General features: G+C 43.9%; 1 pseudogene; it reads right to left on the minus strand.

Moving 5' to 3' along the window:
• Positions 1-634: 634 nt before the first annotated feature.
• On the minus strand, positions 635-10,937 carry LOC138078648 (cyclin-dependent kinase 2-like; annotated as a pseudogene).
• Positions 10,938-21,205: the final 10,268 nt, after the last annotated feature.

Here is a 21,205-nt window from a genome sequence, read left to right on the forward strand (position 1 = left end):
CTAGAAGCCATCATTTCTACTGCAGCCCCACCAGGACTGCAGAGACTGGGAATCTTAAGTCTCCCAGATGTTAGGTGAGATGAAACACTAAAACTAGGATATAAACCAGTTGGATCTATTTTTTTTTTAACCTAATTCTTTGAAACAGGCCCCTCCATCACGTTTTTGTTTTGCTTGGTTTTCATAGGTTCCAAATTAGCCCCCACTGCTATAAGTTGGCCTTACACAGTGGCTCTGGAGGCTTGGGGTCTCTATCATCCCAGATACAGAAAATAATAATAGTGGGGCTTTCAGAGACTGGGATGGTAAATCTTATGTGGACGGAGGAGAAAGTCTTTTTATTTTGTTTAAAAAAAAAAAAACAAAACACCCAGCCCTCTTAAGCAATGACTAAGAGGAGGCAGAGAGGATAGTGGAGGCTGACTTAAGTGCATCTAATACTGAAGTGTCCTTTCAATTCCACCTATTTCTTCCCTCCACCCCATCACTCCAGAGTGGACCAGCTAAGAGGGGCAGGTGAGTGCTAAGGCAACCAGACAAGATCAGTGAGCTAAGAGCCCGGGCTGAGCCAGATCACACTTGCACTGGAGAAGAGGGTGATACTGGGGGTAGGGGCTTGAGAAGGCAATCAGAGTCAAAGGTGAGGTACTGGCTTGGTCCCATCCTGGAAGAAAGGGTGAGCCAGAGCTGCCTTGGCTGAAATCCGCTTGTTAGGCTCGTAATGCAGCATTTGCGATAACAAGCTCCATCCATCTTCATCTGGGGTGGCACCACTTTGCTAAAATCTTGCCTGGCCCTCTTGGGGAAACTTGGCTTATAATCCAGCATAGAAGTAACTCCTGGCCAAACCACCTCATCTGAGGTCTCCAGGGAAGAAAGATCTGGAAGAGTTAGTCAATCTCAGAATCTCCAGGGAATAGGGCCTGGCAAGTCACCATCTCAGCAAAGATGCAACCAAGGCTCCAGATGTCCACAGCTGTGGAGTAGTATTTGCAGCCCAGAAGGATTTCCAGTGCTCAGTACCACAGAGTCACCACCTCGTTGGTGTAAGTATGAACAGGGACCCCAAAAGCTCTGGCTAGTCCAAAGTCTGCTAGCTTGATGGACCCATCTGCGTTGATAAGCAGATTCTGAGGTTTGAGGTCTTGGAGCAGGACCCGATGAGAGTGGCAGAAAGCTAGGCCCTGGAGCAGCTGAACAAGTAGCTCTTTATGAGGGGAAGAGGAATGCCAGTGAGCACAGAGGCATCCATGAATTTCTTGAGATCCTGGTGCAGAAACTAAAAAACCAGGTAGAGCTTGTTTTCTGTGTGAATGACATCCAGCAGTTTGACAATATTAGGGTGATTAAGTTTCTTAAGCCAAGAGATCTCCCATATGGCAGTACTGGGTACACACACCCTTTGTCTCAGTGTCCAGGCGGATTCTTTTAAGTGCCACCACTTCTCCCATCAACTTGTTTTTGGCTTTGTATACCACTCCGTACGTGCCCTCTCTGATATTTTTCCACTTTGGAAGTTCTCATGAAGCCCAGCAAGTCGGGTCAGCCTGGCCCTGGAGTGGGGGCCTGGAAACCCTGCAGAAAAGGGCACCCAGCTCTTGGGGGCCGAGGAGGGAAACAGGGCCCAGCAACAGGACTGGAGGTAGGGATGGATTGCAGTGTATCTCTCGCCCTTGTCAATTTATCCAACTTGAAACAATATTGCGACCTCTGCCCCTCCTCCCCCAACCCAGTTCCCTCCTTCAAGGATTTTAATGGTAGTTCTATTTAATTTTCTGAGGAACGTCCATATTGTTTGCCATAGTGGCGCCATCAATTTACGTTCCCAACAACTTTTTTCTCCGTATCCTTGCCAACACTTATTGAGGTCTTATTGATAATAGCCTTTCTGAGAGGTGTGAGTGGATATCTCATGGTTTTGATTGGCATTTCCCTGATGATTAGTGATGTTAAACCTCTTGGCATGTGTCTGTTGGCCATCTGTATGTAGTCATCTTCAGAAAAATGTATATTCAGATTTTCTGTCCATTTTTTTAAATTGATTTTAAGCTGTATGAGTTCTTTATATATTTTGAATATTAACCATTTATCAGATAAATGCCTACAATGTGCAAATATTTTCTCCCATTCAGCACTTTTTCATTTTGTTGATGGTCTCCTTTGCTGTGTAGAAGCATTTTAGTTCGATGTATGGTCACTCTTGTTTATTTTTCCCCAGGTGCCAAATCCAAAAAACGTTTGTCATGGCCAATGTCAAGGAACTTACCACCTGTGTTTTCTTCTAGGAGCCTTGTGGTTTCAGGTCTTACGTTCAAGTCTTTGTTTATGGTGTAAGTAATCACTTGGTTTCATTCTTTGGCATATGGCTGTCCAGTTTTCAGTATGTCATTTGTTGAAGAGAGTGTCCTTTCCCCAGTGTGTATTCTTGGCTTCTCTGTTATGTAACTGACCCTATATGCATGAGTTTATTTCTGGTTTCTAATCTTAAAGGAGAAGTTTTCAGCTTTTCATCTCTGAGTGTGGTGTTAGTTATGGACTTGTTATATATGGTCTCTACTGTGTTCAGGTGAATTCCCTTTATACTCATGTTGTTGAGTTTTTATCATAAATGAATGTTAGAAATTTGTCACATACTTTTTCTGTATCTATTGAGATGATAATATAATTTTTATCTTTCATTTTGTTACCGTGGTGTATCACCTTGTTTTGAAGATGTTAAACCATCCTTGCAGCCTTGGAATAAATCCCACTTAATCAGGATGTATGGTCCTTTTAATATATGGTTGAATTTGGTTTACTAATATTTTGTTGAGGATTTCTGCATCTATGGTTACCAGTGATATTGGCCTTTAATTTTCTTTCCTTGTGATGTCCTAATCTGATTTTGGTATTGTATTAATTCATCTTTGAAAGTTGGTTAGAATTCATCAATGAAGCCACTTGATCCTTTTGTTTTTTGGAAGGTTTTACTGATTCAGTCTCCTTACTAACAATTGGTCTGTTCAGACTTCCTATTCCTCATGACTCTGCCTTAGAATGTTTTATGTTTCCAGGAATGTAGCTGTTTCTTCTAGGTTGTTCAGGTTGTTGGCATGCAGTTGTTCACAGTAGTTTCATGAACCTGTGTATTTCTGTGGCATCTGTTGTGATGTCTCCTTTTAATTTCTTTCAGCCCTTTCTCTTTTCCTTCCAGTAAGTCTCACTGAAGATTTGCAACCAAAGACCATCTCCTGGCTTCACGGGTATCTGCTATCGTCTTCTTAGCCTCTATTTCATTTGTTTCTGCTCTGATCTTTGTTACTTCCTTCTTTTTACTAACCTTTGTTTGTTCTTTTTAATTCCTTGAGATAATAGTTAGATTGTTTATTTGAGATTTTCTTGTTTCATGAAGTATACACTTGTCACTACAACCTTTCTTCTTAGAACTGCTTTTGCTTCATCTCATAGGTTTTCATACATTTTATTTCCATTTTCACTTGTCTCAAGGTTTTTATGATTTCTCTGTTGACCTATTGCTTTGTTTGGTAGCTTAATTGCCACATATTTGTAAATTTTCTGATTTTATTCTTGTAATTGATTTCTACTTTCATAGCACCACGGTGAGAAAATATGGCTGATAGGATTTCAGTCTTCTTAAATTTGTTAATACTGTTTTCTGGCCTAAAACATGATCTATCCTGGAGAATGTCCCATGCACACTGGAAAAAAATGCATTTTGTGTTGCTGTTGGATGGAATGCTTTATTTCTGTTAAATCCATCTTGTCTAATTTGTCATTTAAGGGCATATGTTTGATTTTCTGCCTATGAGTGATTTCTGTTGATGTAAGTGGGTTATTAAACCCCCCTACTATTATCGTACTGATGTCTGTTTCTCTCCTTAGGTATGTTAGTGTTTGCTTTGTACATTTAGGTGCTCCTATATTATGTGCATAAACATTTACAAAGGTTATATCTCCTTGTTGAATTGACCCTTTTATCCAAAGAAGTATTCTTGAGAGGGCTAGTGACTAATATCCTTGCTGAAGACAATTAAGACTCAAGATTCCCCTCTGCCATTTAAGCATTTTAAGTAATTACAAACTGTTAGTAAAATGTAACATACTTTAGAGAAAAGTTACCTTAACAGGTGGGATAAGACATCAAAAAATGCTAACAGCTTAGTTCTAGAGTCCAGTAAGTTAAGTAACTTAGAGAATACTGACACAAAGTTAAAAATAATCAGAGTACTGATCCATAAAAGAGAGCTGAAAAGCAGACTGTAGATCACCTAAAGCCTAGTACAGAAGAGCTGACTAGATAAGAAATACTTATATTAAAAATGATTCAATTACAACATCCACCCAGCTCTTCTCACCTTTACTTTTACCCTAATGCTTATCACACCTCCTCCCCTCAACAGTAGAAACCCATGAAAAGAGTCCATCTTTGGATTAGATACCTTTAGATTTTTCTCTGTGGAAGATGGAGGAGTCTTAGCATTCTCTCACGAGTAGTGCTCAGCATATCAGTTTACCTCTTGAAAGCTGCAGCAGATTGTCTTCAAAGCTGGCTGCCAACTATGCCTTCTATGTCAGTGTGCAAATGTTCGTTTTCTCATCAAAATGCAGTGTTTGTATACCCATCCATTGAACTGGTCTGGCCTGTGACTTGCGTTGATTAATAGAATGCAGAAATGACATTCTGAGAATTCCAACCCTATGTCTCTAGAGGTCTGTAGCACCTGCTTTCACTCTTGGAAACCAGCCACCCTGCAAATGTCAGACTAAATTACTGAGTGATGAGGCCACCAGGGGGAGAACCTAAGTGCTCCGAAATTGGGAGTGAGCCCATCTTTGATTCTCAAACCCCACTTGAATCACTCCAGGTGATATATTAAGAGAGAGGCCCAGCCAGCTCTCAGCTTTCAAGCCATTCCAACAGAGGTCACAGACATCCCAGAGCAGAGAGGAACCATCCACACTGAGCCCTGCCCCAATTTCTGATGCACAGAAACAGGAACAAATGGTTGTGGTTTCAAGCAGCTAAGATTTGCGTATTTTATTTATACAGCAACTGACAACTGAAACAAAGTACAGATAACCTGGCTCTGCAGGATTTGGGATACAGTGATTAAAATTATAAACTAAAAAAGAAAATGGCATTAAGGAAGCATATATGTGACTTGGGAAATAATCCTCCATTTGGAACCTGGCAGAGTGAATATGGGGAAAGCAGACTTCCAGCAACAATGCAGAGACTCCACCACCACACAGTAGCCCACGTGGACAGACAGTTGTCAGACAAGAGTCCTTCAAATTCTGAGTTGCCTAGCAGTTTGTGTGTCTTTTAGACAGCAATAACCACAGCGCATATTACTGTAATCCTTTATAGTTTGACATACATACCTACTTTTTTGTTTTTAAATGCTCACGATCTTTACCGTGAAAAGGAAAAAAAAAAAAAAAACCAACAAACAAAACCTGTTTGTGGGAGAAAAGCAAAAACGGGGCGGGGGGCGGGGGGAATGTCACCTGAATGTGGAAGAGCTCACCTCCCATTTAGCATTTTGTACCTAAGGAAATAAAAAAACAAACCAAAATAATGCAGAGACTCTAACTGATGGGTATGATGACATCATGGCAAGAGTTCGCCACACCTTGCTTTTGCTTCTTTGTGCAGCTTATAATCATTAGTAAACTAGGAAAATTATGACTGTTGGGGCTATGAGTGTAGAACAGGGAAACAAAGGTCTTTAAGTCCTCACTCATGATAAGCCTATCTCATGTTGTACCATTCATGACCCTTGGGAGAGTGAAATAGTTCTTTGGCTCCCAAGACTGTTGCTTATAAGTGTTAGCTTATATTTGAAGGAAAATAAAATTTTTAAATTACGAGTATGAAAATTTTTTTAAAAATTCTCAAACTCATTTAAAAATCCCTATCTACAAAATACTTCAAATTTGTTGCCATCCTACTTTTTTTCCTTTAATTAAACAACAGGCCAAAGAATAAATTATATATCTGAGCAATCTGTCTGCCTTTTTAATTGCTTTTTCTGTCATTAGAGCCCTGAAAAGACTGCTGCTCTCTTAGTACATTTCCCTATGTTTTGGGCCTCATATCTTTCACTTCTGATGAGATTTTCCAGTCACCTAACCTCCTCTGGTTTACTGATTCCATCTTCATGTGACTGAGCATGAAGCAGGGAGCCGTGCACCCTGATTGCCTTGCAAGGACAAGATCTGATCGGTTTGCTGGTCCAGCGGGACAGGTCTTTGGAAAGTGTGAGTGAAGATCTGGTGGATAGCACTCTTCTGAAAGGAGCATACACATATGAGCTTTCTCTTTTATCCTTGTTTAAAATTTTAATTAACAAATCTAGTCACAAAAAAATAAAAGCAGATTAGCTTATTCAGAAGGCACTGTTGGGAGATGGGAGTGGGGTACTGTTGACATAAGGGCAGGAAAAACGTGAAGCTGCAGCCGCAAAATGTCCCGAAACAAGTCATTTCACACTCTTTAAGCACCCTGATTAAAGAGCTGTGGAACTGAGAATAGCAGTCTCAGTAGTTCTGAATTAGACAGTCCTACCTCCCTTTTGAGTTTGATCATTGAGGAAAATAAAGTTATAATATTCTGGAGAACAGTGAAATTTCTGATTTCTGTCCTAGGTGGAAAAACAAATTCTGATTCCTGGAAGTTCTAAACATTGAGTCGGGACATTTGGCCAACTGACCAATGTACAATAGAACCTGAAGGAAACAGAGTGCTTGTTTTTATACTTAGGACCACCATAAGTGCTATCATGATTAGCACTGTATGCCTTAAAATACAATGCAAATAGATGCAAATAGTCATTACAATGGGCTTCCCAGGTGGCTTAGTGGTAAAGAATCCGTCTGCTAATGGAGACACAGTTCAATCCCTGAGTCAGAAAATCTGCTGGAGAAGGAAATGGTCACCCACTCCAGTACTCTTGCCTGGAAAATCTCATGGACAGAAGGGCCTGGCAGGCTTTAACGTCAGTTAGGTCTTTCCTGGGTTTGCACATTGCCCTGCACATGTGCAAAAACTCTTATGTCTTCAATAATATGCTATGGCTTTTCAAAGCCTTCTATGGACATCTTCACTAGCTTTTCCCCTTTTTCGGTATTTTGGTCAGCTTCTTGTGAACCTCAACGGGTATGACTGCCTTAGATAGCTGTGATGTTGCCGATTGTTTTCAACTACCATCTTGGAGATAGAATTCTTTACAGAGCTGTTTACAGGTAAAGTTAGGTGCTGAGAATGCGGGCCATTCCAGAGAGTGAGATTCAGGGCTGGGGATTTTGGGGGAGCTACACACGCAATCTGCTAGCCTGCTGGACCTCAGAGATACTGTAGTCACAAGGCTGTTGTTGCTCAGGGCTACCACAGTGCAGAGAGAGCACAAAGAAACTGGTTCAGCTTATGATTCGGCTTTTGTTACCGAATAAACACTCCTTGGATTGTTGAAATCCTCCGGTGAGTGTCCAGAGTTCTGAAAAAGGTGATCTGAGGCAACTTTTACCAGTATTCTTTGCTTACATGGAGTAATACATTTTCAGGTCATTATTCTGCCATTCTAGAAGCACTTCTCCAGATGAGGAAGCAAAGGTCCAGGTAGGCTAAGTAGTTGCACAAGGACCCAGAGCCAAGCAGCACTAAACACAGGATTTCAAATCCAAAATTCGACTTTACACTCAACTCCCTCCCGCTCCAACAGTTTTCTGGAACTTCTCATCAGAGAAAAAGCAGTGATTACAAAACCTCCATCGCCTACATACATGTTAGATAGCATTTTTAACAAAGCCCTTTCACATTGATCTCCAGTCTTAAGCTTTGAACTTTGTACTAATTAATCAGTATCATCACACCCACCAATATCATCATCTATAAAATGTATTTCTGCCACAGGATCTTATTTCCCTCTCCAGTTAGACTCTATTCAGCTGGAGCTCTATGCTGGCATCTCCTTAGCACTTATTATGAAGGTTTACATTGGCAAGATTTACTTTCAGGATGAAATTGAGTACCAGAGTCAAATATAAGGCCCTTACCCAAGCAGAATAAATGGTGTGTGCTACCCCAGGGGTATTAGCCATGGTACCTGAACTTTCTATACATTTTTCAGCTCTTCATGCTTGACAATTAACAGCTGAAGAAGAGGATATACCCAGGGTCTGGAAGAACTGAACAAAATTCTGTTCAAATTCCTTTGAACAAGAAGTGTGCTTAAAACATTGTACATTCTTGAGCACAGACCTGTAATAAAAGTAACAGTGAAAGGTAAATCTTTTACCATGGTCCCCAGCTGCACTGTTTATTACAAAATCTGAAGTGTCAGAATGGAGAGTCCTCTGCAGTGGTATCAATATTACGGCTCTTGACATCTCTCTTTATGGGCACAGTTGACCTGAAGTAAGAAAACCGTTTCCCATACTAACAGGGTATTTTTCAATGATCTACTTGACCTCTCCCTCTGGGCTTAGCAGTCAGAGTGGTAAGATGACATTTTTAGCAGAACAAAACCCAAAGAATTTAAGCTTAAGGGAACCCAAATCCAACAACGTGATGGCAACATTTAATTAGTTAATACCCATCTCTTCCTGCAGGGATTTTAGTACCTGTCTGCACACTAAAATCACTGGGGAGCTTTAAAAAAAAATTCTTAAACCAATTAAATCTGAATCCCTCCAGGGAGGGACCCAGCCATAAGTATTTCTGAAACGTTCTCCAGTGATTCTAATGTGAGAACCACTGTGTAAAGACATTAAGGACATACACACACACACGCCAGAACTAGCTTTGGCCAATTTCACAAAGTATAAGACATCTACTTAAATCTGAATTTCAGATAAAGAACTTTTTAAATTATAAGCATATCCCATGCAACATTTGGAACATAATCAAAACATTATTTGCTGTTCCTCTGAAATTCAAATGACTATCCTATAATTTTTCTGTAAAACCTACACAGCACAAAACTGAAAATTAAACCGTAGGGGCATGAATAACACTCTACCAACAGAGAAATTTCACTAGTTGGTAATTTTGTATTTTAAGAAAAAAAAGATCACCTGGAATATAACAAAACTGTGCTGGGCCAAAGCCATCCCAGGTAGTTTCCAAGTCATGGAAGACGATGGAGGGCCACAGGAATGTTCCAGGCAGGTTTCCTTCGTGCCCATGTCAGTCTTCTAGGGTTGCCATAACAAAACACCACGGACTGGGTGGCTTCAACAGCAGAACGTATTGTCTCACAGTTCTGGAGGCTTCCAGTCCACAGTCGAGGTGTTGGCAGGGCTGGCTTCCCTGCGGCCTGGCTGGGCCTTCTTGCTGCCCTCACAGTCTTTTGCCTGTGTGTATGCGGCCAGGTCCAAATTTCCTCCTGTAAGGACCCTAGTCCTATTGGATTGGGCCCCACCCGAATGACCTCATTTTATCTGAATTACCTCTTTGAAGGGGGAGTCTTGAAATACAGTCACATTCTGAGGTGGTGTGGGATTGGGTCTTTCAACAAGTGAACTGGGAGGGACACAATCCAGTCCAGAAAAGTGCCCCTCACTGGACTCCGAGGCTGGGGAGGCTGTGGGGTAGCCCAGTCTGAGGCCCTCCTCCCCGTGCTCTACCACCCAGGAACAGGGAAAGGAGACTTTCTGAGGGAAATGACAGAAATTAGGGTCAGGAGGGCAGGGGAAGCACCGCTCTTTTCTGGGAAGAAAGGGGTAAAAGCGATGCTATCATATGGGAGGAGGATTAGAGGATGAGAAGGAGAAAGTGGTACAATCAGAGGACCATGTGCAGGAGAAAGGAACATACAGATAGTACCCATTCTTCCCGAGGTTGAGAACACTGAGGAGAGGAGTAGAAATCACCATTTCTATAGCTAAGGGGAAATTCCTAGAAACTGAACGCCCCCAAAACCAAACAACACTGCTCCCTTTCCTCTGCTATTTTAGGGAGGAAAAAAAAAGAAAACCGGCCTCAAGTGTTAGGCTTTGCACAGGACTCGAGAGTCGGGCCGTCATTTTACCGAGCTCTCGGGCTTCGCCAGCCGTTAAAAGCACAGTCCATTGTCTCGCAGCAGTTGACCTGGGCTTTACTGCTCTCTGGCATGAATGTGCGTGGTGGGAGCCCCAGATGTGCCAGGCTGCTGGCAGGTTTTCAGGATTTGCAGGCACATGTGCACACGCACCGGCCTGCTCAGGGTTTCAGGCGGCGCCAACGGAAAGAACAGCCAGGAAGTTTCCCTCCCGGGAGTAGTCACTGCCAGTCCGTCCCCGGGGGATGCGTGGGCTACACCGGCAGGGAGGCTTGGGCGGGTGGAAAGGGGCCTGGGGGAGGGCGGAATCTTGACCTAGCGGTTTGGATGGAGTTAATAAAGCACATCACTCTCCTGTTTCCTCACGTTCCACGTCTGCCAAGAGAGTGGTAGGAAAGGGGGCGGGGAACCGGCTAACACTGCAAAAGGAAATCCAGTCACAAAGCCACCGAACTTTTCCAGGGTGCTGAGGCACCGAGGTTCTCGCAGCCCGGCTTCTGGCGCCTTTGTCCCCGCGCCCATCGCGCGCTCTGGGCGGAAGGTCGCCGGCGAAGGCGGCTCACCGGCCCCAGATCGGCTGCCTGGCCCGGGGCCAAAGCTCGCCGCAGCCACTCGCTGCCATTCCGACGTGAGTGAAGCCTCCTTACTAAGAGTGTAAATAAAAATCCGGGCTGAGAAATGAGTTTTCCATGCCAGCAATCACCGGCCGAACCTTGGCTGTAAATAGTCTGGCGGAGCGGCGCAGATGGAGCCCCCGCACCTGGGGGATCGCACCATCTCCGAGAAGCGCCGTGGCCACAGCTGGGCGCAGTCCAGACGCCGGTCCTCGGGGAGGCCCGGGGATGCTGTAACCGCAGGTAACGCGCCGCCTCCCCTCCCCCGCGCTGGAATCATCTTAGCCTGCCTTGTCCTCCGGAGTACGGACCGCCAGGCCCCCTAATTTATGGTCATTGGTGTAATAGCTTTAACGTGATTTATCTGACCGCAGAGGAGATGGCAAATGCTTGGAGGAGAACGATTGGCCGGGCAGGCTTTGTGCATTTCTGATTGGCCTTATTAATTTCCAGCGGAGCTGAGGAGCGGCCTCTTGACTGAGGCAGGGAAGTCAACCTGGCAACAGTCTCTACGGAGAGTGGGTTGGGGCCTGGCAAAGGTTTAGCTTTGGCGGAAACTTAAATAATGTACTGCTTAAAAAGTCGAGGAGTCTGATAATGTACTGCTTAAAAAGTCGGGGAGTCTGACAGAATTTGCTAGCATACTGATTAAAATGATTTAGTCTGAGAAGGTAAGATCTTTTGATTGGACAGCTTCCTTATTCTTTTTTTTTTCCTTTTTGTTTGTATAGGCCGTGGGAGGTGGACGTGAGGAAGAGCAGGGAGATTATTTTTTTTTGTTTTTATTTTTAATATTTGAGTTGGGGGGGGCAGGAAGCAACACTACTTAGAAGAGAAGGAATTTGAAGGTATCATGGGGGGCGGGGGAAGTGTTTCTAAAAATCCTGTACTTCACAATCATTTGTGTGGGAAAAAAACGATTTTTTGCCTTTTGAGTTCTCTTCAGACATCACAACTAGTATTTATTGAATAAGCACACCAATATACCACACTTCACAAGGTCATTACTCTGTGTTACTGCAGTAACTGTCATTTAAATGTCACCCTTGAGTGATGCAACTTAGTCCCTTGAATAAGAGGGACTAAATAAGAATCCTGGGGGAGTTATATTTAGTGCAAACTATTTCCATATGAATGAATAACCCGTTCAGTAGGGGTGGATATGCAATTCAAATATATATATTCATTTACTGTATTTATTTGTGTGTGTGGGACTCAAATGTAGACACATAGCACTAGGCAACCCCCAAATACAATCCTTAATACTGTTGCTTTGGGGGACCAGAACAAAACCAGAGAGCACGGGATAGGACGTGATTGCTTGGGGAGAGGGGCAAGTTGGTGTCACATGTGCAGTGACACACTCATTTCTTTTATTTATAGCTCTAACCAGAAAAATAGACTGGGAGCAGCTGAGTACCAATTTATTGTGCTGCCTGGACCAATGAGTGGTTGCCTTAAATGTCACTGAGTTGGAAGGCTGTGCATTTCCTTCACTGCCAGGTTACAAGAAGCTTTGAAGCAGGTCGAAAAGGCACCCAGTAACTGTCCTGCCACATATCAAGGTGAGCAAGTGCAGTCCTGCCAGGTAGGGCTGGCCCAGTTGGGGATGAGAGCTGCCTGTCACCACTGACTAATCTCATCAAATGCTGCCTGAGTAGAAACGAGGGTGGCCCATTTAGTCCTATTACAAGAGCCAAGTGGAGCGGAAGGGTAAGGGTTGCCTTCCAGAGCCACAAAAATGGATTTGGAGGTTAGGAACAGTGATTTGTTTGGGCCACAGGCCATAGGATGTGCACATGACACACGGCTGCTGTGTCCAGCTCCCTAAATGTGTATAATTTCACTCAACATGAAATAAGTCCAGTAACAGGGACTGCTGCAGAGACTCAGAGGTTAAGAGTCTGCAAAGGTCAGGGAAGGTTTCCCGGGTTGACCACTGCAGTGGATCATGAAGGATGAAAGGGAGTTGGTCCAGGATAGAAGATGAAGGTCATGCTGACCGTGGGTGGATCATAGAGCATAAGGGAGGGGGCAAAGAACAACCCTGTTTAGTGCCTGCTGACGATCCTGTCAAGTTCAAGCTGCATGTCATCTCTGTATGAAACTAAATGTTTATGAGATGCCAGAAATTTCACCCCCTAGTAAAGATTAGCAGTCAGGTGTCTCCTAACTTTTTCAAGACCAAAATGGAAAACCAAGTATGTTTAAGAACATCAAAGCCACAATGACTGCAGAGCAAGTCAAAACCACAGAAGAGAACTAAACTCTCAACTCTTGAGTATAACTGTTTTTAGCTCAAAATAATCCTCCACTAATCTGACATGTGACCCAGAAACAAACAAGAAGTGCTGTCTTCCCAGCCTTCCAACTGAACTCAGCCATGTTGGTCTCTAAGGAGAGAAAGGCTGGCCGCTGGGCAGTAGCATTGCCCCTGTCCACACAAAGGTCTGGCCCTGCCTCTCCGCCTGCCCGGGCAGGGTGCTCTCAGGACGGGCAGGAAGCTCATCTGTCATCACAACAGAAATCAGCTCCGTTGGTTTGCATTCTCTGGCTTACCAGGAAGCTCCTTCCCAGGCCACTTCAGTGGATGTTTCAGTAGATGCTTCTCTCCCTTCCTTCCTCAGCCTCCCAGCTTCCTCCTCCTCCTTCTGAACGGGTCACTGTCAAAGATGGAAATTATGACTGCGGAACAGACTACTGCTCTCAGATAAAGAAAAAAAGGGAAGCACCTCTACTGTCTCACTTCAGTCTACCTCACAGGCTGTGTCTCACAGCAATTCTGGTCTTCTCTACAAAGATGCAATGATTCTAATCTTGTCTCAAGCGAATACACATTCCCTCCGTCATGGGTCCTGGGCCACCACAGACAGCATTCCCAAGCCCTCTATTCTCCTATGCTGTCCATTTCCTATCTGACCTGAAAGGAGCTCCTTCTGGTTTTGGCTATATTGTCTCAATACTCCCCTGTGCTTTGGATTTGAGCTTTTTCAGAGGCTTCCTTGAAGGAATCACAGTGCCTGTATATCAAGGTCAGAAGCCTGTATAGTACTGCCTAGGGGCTTGCCAGTGGGTCCTGCACTTGTGAACAGCAGTTCCAGGTGACCCACAGGCCTTGGGGTTTTATTTATTCATTTTGCAAATGAAGTACACGAACTCCTTTCATTTGTCCTAGGGGATGCGGTGAGAAATAAGAATTCTCTAGCCTCAAGCCCAGACCCTAAATGTGTAACCCTCACATGAGAGCCAACAACAGAGGTATGAAGAGAGCTTTGCCAAGTCAGAGAACGTGCAAGGAAGGGACGCTCTTCCCCGTGTGTTGGTAACAGCCCTCGTGTAGGAAGGATGAAGAGAAATCAAGGGAAGAAGGGTGGAAAGGTCACGCCAGCCAGGGGTGGACAACAAAGCTAAAGGGGGGGGAAGAAAAGTGGGACAGGCGGAGAGAAGAGACAGGGGGGAGTCTATGGGGCTGATTAGAAAAGAGAATAAACAACGGGAAAGCAGGACATGGACAGCACTGAAAAGGGGAACCAGTAATTGTCTCCACTACTACTCAGCTGCACCCAGGGCAAACAGCATCGTGACTATACTACGGCCATTTCACCAAAAGATGCTGAAGCTTCAGGAAACAAGTGACCTAGAATGCACATAATATGTTACTAAGAGCGTAAGGCAGATATAGAAAAAGGAAAAAAGACCCAGGCACTAATAAGCTGGGAGGAAAATACACTGAAATGATATTAGCTATTGGTGGTAGGATTATGAATTATTTTAATTTTCTTTCTACTTATCTAGATTTTCTGTTCAATGGTGAGTGTGAATACTATTTTAAACAGGCTACTTACTAATGGAGTAATCTTTAATAAAACATATCCTGATAAAAGGGTTCCTAAAGCTTAGTTAAGTTCATGATAATGGCATCTGATCCTTAAATAGAAAAGTGAAGGTAAAAAAAAATTGGACTGTTTCATTCAGTGTGTGGGTTTCCTACAGATTATTTGGGGGTATGTCTCATTCATATGTACGTAAACAGAGCAGCCACCTCACCCGCCCTCAGCACACAAGAGTAGAGACCAACCTATAGCCATCTTAGTATCCCCTGCCCCTAACACTACACCCCGCACAAGCAAATGCACATCCAATAAATGCTTAATGAAAATCCTAGGCCTTCTATCTTAAACCGGGAACTCTTTTCTCTTACAAGAATGACGCTCATACTTCAGCAGGCATCACAGTTATCTGGAAGACTTGTTCAAACACTGAATGCTGGGGGCCCCACTCCCAGAACCTCGAATTTCACAGGTCTAGGGTAGACCTTAGAATCTGCATGTCTAACTGGTTCCCAGCTGACACTGATGCTGCTGATCCAGGACCAGACTTGGAGAACCACTGCTCTGTCGCATACTGTCTTTGGGTGGATCTTGAGGGCTGCCTGCAACCAGACATACTTTCACAACCATGACTTGAAAGAATGCTCCAAGATACCATGAAAACTAACAGCTAAAAGAGCTGGCAGAAAGCTCAAAGAATGCTTTAAAACTCAATTCAACAGGTTATTAATTATATTTTGTCCAGGACTGGTACTTGTTGAAGGGATCTCAAAAGACATATTTCCATTGCTTGGTATCTTCAAAGTCATGGAGTCCAGAACGGAGTATAGAAAACGGAAACTAATATGTACAGCTAGATAACAAAATGTGTGGTACTGAGACGTTCTATGGGAATTAGAGAAGGGAAGGACTATTGTCAACTAGACATGCACAAAAAAGCTTTACCAAAAATCTACATTTGGGACCTTGGAGGCTGGTATTTAGGGTATGTATTGCTGTACAGCTAATCACCCCAAAACTCAGTGGCTTAAAACTATAGGCTGATTGTACTTGACTGGGTGGTCCTGCCTCGGATTCCTTGAGTAGTTACAGTCAGAAAACAACAGGGATTAGCTGGGATTGGAGTCGCCTCAAGGCTCAACTGGGCTGGTTGGATAATGGAGCTTCTTCACTCACCTGCTAGTGCCTCAGCCTCCTCCACGTGGCTTGCTGCTGCTAAGTCGCTTCAGTCGTGTCCGACTCTGTGCTACTCCATAGACGGCAGCCCACCAGGCTCCCCCATCCCTGGGATTCTCCAGGCAAGAACACTGCGGTGGGTTGCCATTTCCTTCTCCAATGCAGGAAAGTGAAAAGTGAAAGTGAAGTCACTCAGCCATGTCCGACTCTTAGTGACCCCATGGACTACAGCCTACCAGGCTTCTCCGTCCATGGGATTTTCCAGGCAAGTGTACTGAAGTGGGGTGCCATTGCCTTCTCCACGTGGCTTATTTGCCTGTATTTATGAGTGGCAGTTCAGGGCTCTAAGGGATAGGAAACTGTCTTTTCTTAAAGAGTAGGCCCAAAATTGGCACAGTGTCACTCCCACCATAGGCTATTGGTCAAATTTGTCACAGGCCAGCCCAGGTTCAAGTGGGCAGAGGAATCTCTCTCCATGAGGGAGTGGCAAGTATACAGAGAAGAAACCAAGGAGATGGCAGCCGCCCTTGGGGACAAACTACCCTGGATGGACAGGCAGAGCAGACACCCAACAGCACGAAGATGCAAGTAATCAGATAGGGGCCCGGAGATCTGAAAGCTCCTATACGAGAAAAATCTAAGGAGTTGAGAACTGAAATGAAGCGTCTGTATCTGATAAACAATGGAGAATCACTGTAAGTTCTTAGGCAGCAAAAGTGGCTTTCACTCACGCAACACACCCACATGTATTGTTCACCCGCTAGCATCAGGGCTGAGTGGTGTACAAACACACATACACAAGGCAGGCACGGGCCAGCTGCCACGGATTAGAGTTTAGTGGGAGATGCACATGAGTGAATAGGCACTTACAGGTTGGTGTGATGACTGCTAACAAAGAGGAAGTGTGAGGTATTATGAGAAGATAAGCAGGAGGGAAGAGAAGGGGTAGCTCAATTAAAAAAAAAAATTCTCTCTAGGGATTTCCCTAGTGGTCCAGTGGTTAAGACTCTGTACTTCCACTCCACCGCAAGGGGTATAGTTTTGACCCCTGGTTGGAGAACTAAGATCCCACATGTCATGCAGCAGTGGCCGAAAAGAAAAGATCCCTCTAACAAAAGTTTCTGGGAAAGACAGAAGCCAAGGAGACCCGTTAGTGACAGGTGATTCAAATTAAGACACAAAATCTTCATCGCTAATGAATGACAATGCAGCCCAGACATGGAGCATACTTTGAACATGATGGGTGTTAAAGCTGTCACGTTGTCCCTTTTCAAGATTTGGTTCTGCCCAATATATAAAGGCATCTGGCGAAACTTGTAAAATGACCACAAGTGGTTGGAAAGCTACCAAGGCATTATTTGGCACACCTGGGAGATCACATCAAAGGCCGCAGAGTAGAGCATTCTTTCTCATACCCTGGAAGCACCTCCCAGATTCCAAAGAAAGAGCTTATTGTCCTCTTGGAAGTACACAGAGTCACTGAACAATCTTTAGGGGAGGTATTTTAACTTTTTTGTTTTTGTTTTTGTCTAGATAAGCTCATGTCTTTAGGACAACACCTGCAGTAAATTGCTCATATGCTGTGACAAGGAAATAGACTGCTTATCATAATCCCCAAATCCCATTTCTCCACCAGAAAGCAGGGTTCACTAGTCCTTGCTCCCCGCCTCCACTTCCTACACCTAGTGCGCTGCCAAATGCACAGTAGAGGATCAATGAGTATTTGACTAGCTTGAAGGGTAAATCAAATTTTGTACAGATCACAGATGGCGATGGGGCTAGGTACACCCCAAGTACTTAACTCTGCATCCCAAACTCTGCCAAGAGCTCTAAGTGTGCAGTTAACTGGGTTCTGCTGTACCACTGGGAACACAGGAATAACAGTTACACTCAGGCCTGGTGGAGAGTACACTGCAACTTTGCTAAAGAAAATGGCAACAGCTAAGTCAATGAGATGAGGTGGCATCTCCTGTTTGTCACCCTTCCCTTTAAGTATGTCCAGCCTGACTGTTTTCAGGTGTCTCTTTTCCTGTCTCCTCCTTCTTTCTTTGCTCACTTTCAATCAGGACTCTTCCCCAGGGACTATACAGGTGTGGAGAGGAGGGAGGAAACTAGGAGGAATGTCCATTTTCCTCTTGCTAGCTTGGACCACTGCTAGCTCCCATCAGAGGAGAAGAGGGGAGCTGGAGAGAAGACCGCTGGTGAAAAGAGAAGCGGAGGCAACACGGGGGTGCAGGGAAGAACCCCGGACAGAGGCCGGGCAGAGAAGAGACAACGAGATGGGAACTGAAGAGACCACTCCAACCAGTGCTCAGGCAGCGGGCCAGCCTGGCCCATGGCTGACTTCCCTCTCCTTGCTTTTGGTTTGTCATTTCACTAGTAGCAGCACCTTTCTTGGAAGGAGGAAATTTGGGTCCATCAAGTTTAGATATTTCGTTGTGCACAGTTAAATGCTGTATTAGTTTTCTATTCTACTAAAACATTACCACAAATGTAATAACTTAAAACAACACAGATTTATTATAATTCTGGAGGTCAGAAGTCTGAAATGGGTCTCATTGGGCTGAAATCAAGGTGTCGGCAGGACTTTCTGAAGGTTCCAGGTTCCAAAGATACGTTTCTTTGCCTTTTCCAGCTTCTAGAGGCTACCTGCATCCCTTGACGCACGGCCTCTCTTCCTTCCTCTTCCCAGTCCACTGTGGTTGATCATGTCCTCAGACCACATCACTCTAACCTTGAGTCCAGTCAAACCTCTTTCTCTTTCTGCAATTATAAATTCTCCACATTGCCATGTAACCTAACATAGTCACAGGTCCTAGGGATTATTAGCATGTACACTCAGGGGGTGGGAATGGATGGAGTTGTTCTGTGGATCACGAACACTGCAAAACCTTCCTGAAACTATACAGCTTCAAATCTTCCCTAGTTTTCTTGAAAAGCAAGAACTCAATGTCAGTTATCTGTTTGTTTTTCCTCTTACGGGTTTGCTGGAGACAGAAGTAACAATCCTAACCATCTGTCATTTACAAAAGGGAAGATTTACTGCTTTTGACTAAAAAGACGCTTGTCACAAGAGCAATACTACAGCCTTCAGTCAAAGACAGGGCCCCTCCTGCAGGGGCTGCAGCAGGTCCCCTGGATCCACTCTCTCACCAGTGCCACCCAGTTCTCTTCACCTTGAGAGGCAGTCAAGAGGATACGACACCTAACCAAGGGGCGAGGTCGAGACTCACAGTCCTGGGGGACCCAGGCATTTATTTGGGTCACCTTTAGGGTTTCCGCAGAATTGAAAGGCTGTCATGCAAAACGACTCCTGGCCATTTATTAGTCGATCCAAGCAAGGTAACCCAATTGCAAGCATGCTAAGAGGGGTACCCTAGTCCCAGGCAGGCTAGACTTCAACAAGATTTGGATTGGCTGTTGTTTTTGACAACATTGGGAGACATCACAATTAGGCAGAGGAGATAAACTGATAACATTATCACAGTAATTTTTTAAGAAAAAAAAATTTTTTTTCTTTTTTTTTTTTTCTGAGCCATTTCCTGAATATTCCTTTAAGCTGGCAACAGAATCATTTCCCTGGTAACAAAAGGCCATTCTTAAAATGGTAAGGTGCATGGACAATTTCAGGAGCTTAGGATGGTAACTGTTGTATGTGTGTTTGTGAAAGAGAGATTGATTGAGATTAAATGACTGTAAAAGCATGTGAAAGAGACCTTTTGGTCTATTAAAACATCAATAGCTACCATTTATAAACACCTTCCTTGTGTCAGGACTTTGCTGGGCATTTTATGTTACATTATCTGTGATCCTCAGAACCACCTTTCATGGTAGGTATTACAAACAAGGAAATTGACGATGAATGAGATTAAGAAACTCACCTGAGGTCACACAGCTGTTAAATAGCAGAGAAATAACCCTCTGGCCACCCGATTTAAAGCCCTTGCTCCCTCTTGCACAGAATAACTCACTGCTGGATCACCCATGCCTGTGAAGTAAGTGACAGCAGTGGAAATATGTTGAAGGTCCACTGACAGGGCCTTCAAGTCCCCAGGTTCTGTCCACGCCACCTCAATCAGCTAACACCCAGCCAGCACTGCCTCCCCCATTTCATGATTAGTGACCTGCCTGGAGCCCCATGATGAGTCTGCAGAATGTAACTGCGAGGGCGCCCCTTGTTTCTGGTGCCAGGCTGCTGCTCCCCAAAAACGTGGCCATACATTACACAGGAAGAGATGAGGCAAACATTAAGAGGAAAGAAAGTGGAAACTGAGCAAAGAAGGGTAGGGGATAAGCGGGAAAGAAAAAGACAGAAATCAGCACATTCACTTGTGTAGGAATGAGTAGCCCAATTTTGCAGATGACTGAAAAAGTGAGACATGCTGTTTGCCATGGAAAGAGTACTGCCCTTAAAACTTGGAAACTTTTTTTTTTTTTTCGATTATTTACTTGGCCTCATTAGACTGCATCCTCAGAGGAGATATATCTTTGAACTCAAATTCAATATTTGACCAGACCAAACAACTCTAAATGTTAATAAGAAACAAACAAAGCCAAAACCAACAAGAGTCTAAATATTATGGAAAATTCCTTTTGTGAGTTAAATTCACTTAGTAATAAATTCATTTTTAAGGTTAGATGGTTTCCTTTTTATTAAGACTTTGCAAGCTTTTATAGAATCAAAATTTACTGTTTATGGAATTCAATTTCCCTGAAAATTCAGTTTTATGTTTAAAGCTGAGAATGCATATGAATTCTGATACTATGCTGAAACCTTCAATATACGGTACGGTAAATCAGAGCATCTCCTAGGCCCCACAGAGTGCACACCACCCAACTGCTGTTGGAACCAGTCTAACAGAGTAAGTGACCTCTCTAATTTATCTTATCCACATAAACTAGTGGGCTTCCCTGGTGACTCAGTGGCAAAAATCTGCTTGCTAGGGGTCTGGCGGTGGCGGGGCAGGGAGGAGAGGTCCAGGTTCGATCCCTGGAGAAGGAAAGGGCAACCTATTCCACTATTCTTGTGTGAAAAACTCCATGGACTGTGGCCTGCCAGGCTTCTCTGTGGCCACAGTCCATGGGGTCACAAAGAGTCGGACGCGACTTAGTGACTGAACGACAACAACACAGAAGCCAGTATACTGGAGGAATCACACAGTGATGCTCATTAATACTGGTTAAATAAAGAAATGCATATTTATGTACACACACTCACTGACTCACAGAATTACACCAGCAATTTTCCAAGGCAAAACAATTCAGGTAAAACTGCCCTGCTCTTTTCCAGCACTCCTTCTTTCAAAATTCTCTTCCTTTTAGGTTTTCCTCTTCAATGTTGCTATTGACATTAATATTAATTAGATGACAATACAAAATGCTGGGGAAGAGAACAAAGATACATATGAACTTAAGACTCCAAGCTTTATAGATGGAGTGGGACCAGGACAGATTTTAGCACCGTGTTCTCCCCTATACTATATCCCTAACAGATGGCCATTCTCTATTAGAAAAGAATATGAATGTCATTACTTGAGGATCA

This window comes from Capricornis sumatraensis, chromosome 4, assembly GCF_032405125.1.
Source record: "Capricornis sumatraensis isolate serow.1 chromosome 4, serow.2, whole genome shotgun sequence".
In the NCBI taxonomy this organism is placed as follows: Eukaryota; Metazoa; Chordata; class Mammalia; order Artiodactyla; family Bovidae; genus Capricornis; species Capricornis sumatraensis.